This window comes from Aedes albopictus, chromosome 3 (genome assembly GCF_035046485.1).
Source record: "Aedes albopictus strain Foshan chromosome 3, AalbF5, whole genome shotgun sequence".
Taxonomy (NCBI): Eukaryota; Metazoa; Arthropoda; class Insecta; order Diptera; family Culicidae; genus Aedes; species Aedes albopictus.
The window spans coordinates 250,387,372-250,392,290 of record NC_085138.1 but is presented as its reverse complement, the minus strand read 5'-3'; the positions used below and the strand labels follow the sequence as shown (position 1 = coordinate 250,392,290).

Genomic DNA, 4,919 nt, shown 5'->3' with positions numbered 1-4,919 from the left:
TTTAAATTTTGTCCAAAATTTACGTTTTATTCTATGTATTTAACATCAATACAAAGGATATTTTTCAAAAAAAAAAACAAGCCCAAATTGATCCTCTCCTCTTCTTGGCGTAACGTCCTCACTGGGACAAAGCCTGCTTCTCAGCTTAGTGTTCTATGAGCACTTCCACAGTTTTTAACTGAGAGCTTCCTCTGCCAATGACCATTTTGCATGTGTATATCGTGTGGCAGGCACGAAGATACTGTATGCCCAAGGAAGTCAAGGAAATTTCCTTTACGAAAAGATCCTGGACCGACCGGGAATCGAACCCGTCACCCTCAGCATGGTCATGCTGAATACCCGTGCGTTTACCGCCTCGGCTATATGGGCCCCAAGCCCAAATTGATCTTACTTGCAAATTTATTGCCATATCATCACTAAAATAGTATTGTTTAGCTATTTATCTATCCATGTGATAAAATACTACGGATAGAAACTTAAAATTTACCCTTTTGAATTCTATTTTTAGCTACCTTTTTGAACATTTTCGCTGTGTGCCGGAGTAAAAGAAATTGCTATTTGTAATTTGTATGTCCTATGAGAACTTATTGGACACGGTGTAAAAGACCGCATTGAAGATTAAATTTCATAAGAGTAGTTCAAACGATGCTAATTTAGATTCAGAAATGAATGCTTGAGTGTTCCAAAGCTGCAACTGCTTATTTATCTTGAGTGAAACGTGTTTTTGTTGTGCACATTTCTACATTTTTACCGCACTGTTCGATCGACTTCTAAGTAGTACTCTTTACCTATACCTGAAACATCCAGATTGTTCTACTCGCAGCACATATTCGAAAAATCTGCGTTCACTCAACGTAGATTGAGCCTCACTTTCCTTTTCTGTGGACCTGTGGTTATCGAATCAGGTGAACGACAACAACCACTAGCCAGTGACCGCGCGCGCAATTTAACCAAGCTAGAGACGGTCCAGTTCTCGCTGCGCGGGAAAACCCTCTACGACGCGACGACGGTTGCGTGGACATCGGCGGCATCTACCATTGAGACATCTGAGTATGTCTGAGGTCTGAACAGCATAAATTTACCGAAGAAAGTCAGAAGTAAGATGCGGCTCGGTAGTAACGGTGTGTCTCCTTGGTGGTTGCCCACTGTACGCATGTATATGTTTTAATACTGAAAGGTTCAAAGAAGTAGCAGCTCATTCACTTCCATGACAGTTAGCTCCATAATTTTACGTTATCGAGATGCAAGGTCTCCGCCATGTTAGTATCTAGACGTCACCAGTAAGGCTAACTGGGACCAGTAAGGCTGACTGGGTTCGATTCCTAGTCAGTCCAGGAACTTTTTGTAAAGCGAATATCACACAATCACAATCATTGCAGGATTGCTATCCAGCATTCTTATAATAAATTTATGTATATGTTTATGTCCAACATGTTCTCTCAACCGTATCCTTCTGGCTCTGGCGAGCTCTTATTTCATTCTTCACCACCACACACTGTTCTCGTGCATTCCCCGCCGAAGATCGTCCTTAACACTAATTACTTAAAAACTCCAAATACTTGCAATCGCTCGAGCATGATTCACGTCTAATATCCGCAGAGGACCACGGATCTTATTGGTGTCCTGTACATGGGAACTTTGGTATGGTAGTCAATCTTTTTCGACTACAGTTTCTTCAAAAGCTCACAGCAGGCATGATTGCCTCTCTGGTGATGCCTTTTTGTGTTCAACGGCTCCCGCTATTGCCAATCTTAACAAAGGAAACCAGGTTGACGAATTCCTCTACCACCTCGAAGGTATCCTCGTATATCGTAGCGCTGGTGCCAAGGCTTGCTCTGTCTTGCTTATCCACCTGCCATCAACCGATCACGTGTCTTCGCCAGGGATTGGCGGCATGCACCGTGCGGTGCGAAAAAAGCGTGTGCTTCACACAATCGCAAGTGCTCGTCTCCCGTTTTGCCGAGAGACAAGAGACGTATGAGTGAGAGCTTTCGTAATTGTGCGAGAGACAATCACAGCACTAGCTCTACGGCGCAGGGAGTAATGCACGGTGCTTGGGACTGCGCTTGTCTCCAAACAGAAAAAATCAATTAATAAATTAATTGAAGAGTTTGTGTTTTCGGCAAAGTTGTTAAGCTTGTCAAGGGTTGACAAGTGATGGGTCGTTTGATTCGAAATTTTTCCAATCGTGCGTAGTATCAAGCCAAGTGCCAAGCACGGAGACAAGCACCAAGAGAGTGCATACGTCAGAGCGTGAGAGCTCCAGCGCGCGGCAAAGTAAGCGAGCAACACACAACCGATTGCGCGTACTCGTCTCCTTCTAGTTTGTTGTGCTGTCTCGTAGCAGAGTGTGCGGCACGCAAAGAGTTTTGAGTCGCACCCTATCCCTGGTCTTCGCATATACACCCATTAGACCGCACTACTCTAGGAAAAACTGTATTACAACCCACCCGACCCCCATGCTTGCTATCTGGTCGTGCGATGAAACGTGTAACTCTCAGATGGGCCTAAGCCATCACTGATTTCGGGCGGAAAGTTGGTTGCGTAAAGTACCTAGTGTAGGATTTGGTTGGAAGTAAGTATTATGTTTTATATTACAGTGTTGTTGAACTGAGATGATAATTAGAACCTTTTTTGACTATACTGAATCCGAAATAAGATTATTTTTGTTCTAATCTTAAGCCTTCTTTATTTTACAGATCCTACACGGTACACATGTGAAGATGCTTTTACCGCAAAGGTATGTAATTAAAAAAGTCTGTTAGTAGTTTTTGTTCAAACGATTGTGAGCAGTCGATTTCAATTGTAGGAGTCTACGGTGATATAGTGTTGTGAAAAGTTAAGTGTGGAAAATGGTTACATAGATTATTGCTACAATTCAATGGTTTTTGAAAATGGTGGTTTATGCCTAGTTTTTTTCAGAATATAATGAAATGGCTTGCGCAATCATTTGGTTCGTTGAAAAAAAATCAATTCTTTAAAGCTCTACTGTTTTAGGTTTTTAAGCTTTAATTAGTGAAAATAGGCGGTTCAGAGGTACATTACAATTTTTAGAATTCTTGAGGCTAGAATTTGATTACTATGGTTTTAGTTAAAATTCTGAAACATTCAACTGCATCCATAGTTAGTAGTATAATAGTAGTGCAAATAGTTTAAATGCAAAAATTAAAATGTTTCGCAAGGAGACGTGTAAATGCAACCTTTAGAGAACCACTAGAATGTTCTCTTTTAGTAGTAAATGTTACTTAGAGCAAGTCCTTTTCTGTTTCACAGGTGGCGCGCAGTTCAAGCCAGTGGATTTGCTAAGACGCGGCTAATGATAAACCGAGCCATGGCTTCGGACATGCGACAACACTATAGTTTGGTGATGGAATCTACGCTTGGTATTAAATTGTTCGGGAATGTTCGCTAACCTGGCGAGACTAGTTGGCCAACCACTTCGAGTCTCGTCAGGTAAGCACTGCAATAGCAACTTCAAGTATTACACTGATAGATTAGAATGAATTCGGGTTAATATATATGCCGTATTATTCTGGAACGTGGTAAAATACCCAATACAATACCGATCTATTATTATTATATTGTTTTCATTATGAAAATTTCCAGCCCAATGCTGGTTTATCTTTTACCGATTTACTCATTCATGACATAATCAGTAGTGAGAAATAAAAATGGTGTGGGTACTGATTTCTTCCAAATTAATTTCTCCTTAGAATTCCACAGAAGAAAAGCACGACGTGTTTCTCGTTGCTATAATCAAATCAATCAACCTGGTTTGTTAGAGTAGGTTACATAAAGCAAGCATATGAATATCAACACTTCCTAGTGGTAAGGTTTGAAAATTTGGAAATGGTATCTGCGTAGCTCATAAGTTGATGATTAAAAAAAAGAACACTTGGTATTAGTTTTAGGATGTTTTCGATGAAATTTGTATTGTTATTCGATAAATTGTTATGAGATGGTGTTTTGCAACCCCCTCGAAATAAATACTCATTACTGTTAACAAATATTTGGTTTTTGTTTTAATTGATCCGAAATTTCCAACAATGCTTCTGGAGTTCATGGTGTCTATGCACATCCCCATCAGTGCTGGAGATGTTATTTTGTTTTGACTTATCTAGATTCCTTCGCCCATAGCTCATTTCAGAAGCTGAACCTGAAAAAATGATGTATGACAAACTTGTGTGACTAGACCACTCCTACAAAGGGGCTGTATTTATCACGTAAGGATTTTTTTTTTACAATTTCTTAACACTACCTCTCCCCTTGTAAGATTTTTTGTATGAAAACCCAAACACTTTTATGTGTAAGATAATAATAAAAGCCTAGTTAACCCCCCTAGCGGAGCTGGCGCCTTTCTCGTGCCTTCGAAAACCCATTTCAACAAAACTCAAGTGACATGTTGATGAATACAGTCTCTTACCGATTTTGGCAACACGAGGTGAATTTTATGTTGCCAAAATGGGGTGTTGCCAAAATCGGTAAAAAATTGTGATTTTACAACTTTTATGCGTTATTTTGACTTATATTATCAATATGAACTATTCACACGTTACAAAACGCTCCCCTTAGGTGACGTTCATAAACTACGTCATGATTTAAAAAATTATCGTTTTTGAAAACTTAATGAATTTATATATTTTTTAGTAGAGGTTATGCTAAACATATATTTAAGATGGTTTTGCGATAAAAAAATTTTGCTATAAATTTGCATTGCCAAAATCGGTAAAAAAATGTTGCCAAAAACGGGAGCAGACAAAAACGGGTGTTGCCAAATCGGTAAGAAACAGTATAGCACTTTCATATGTATAACAAAAATCCATTTTATGGCACCAGAAATCATATCGTTTGCCATATGTTTGAGCCTCAAAATCTTAAGAAATAGCCGCTATCTTGAATTTTGAGCCGAAATCTTGAAT

The 4,919-nt window shown here is 39.4% G+C and overlaps 1 long non-coding RNA gene across 1 annotated transcript; it reads left to right on the top strand.

Moving 5' to 3' along the window:
- The first annotated feature begins 2,464 nt into the window (after positions 1-2,464).
- LOC109422220 (uncharacterized) lies at positions 2,465-4,009 on the top strand. Its single transcript, XR_002132928.3, has 3 exons — positions 2,465-2,575; positions 2,700-2,740; positions 3,274-4,009. It is a non-coding gene; the product is annotated as an uncharacterized LOC109422220 (long non-coding RNA).
- The last annotated feature ends 910 nt before the right edge of the window (positions 4,010-4,919 follow it).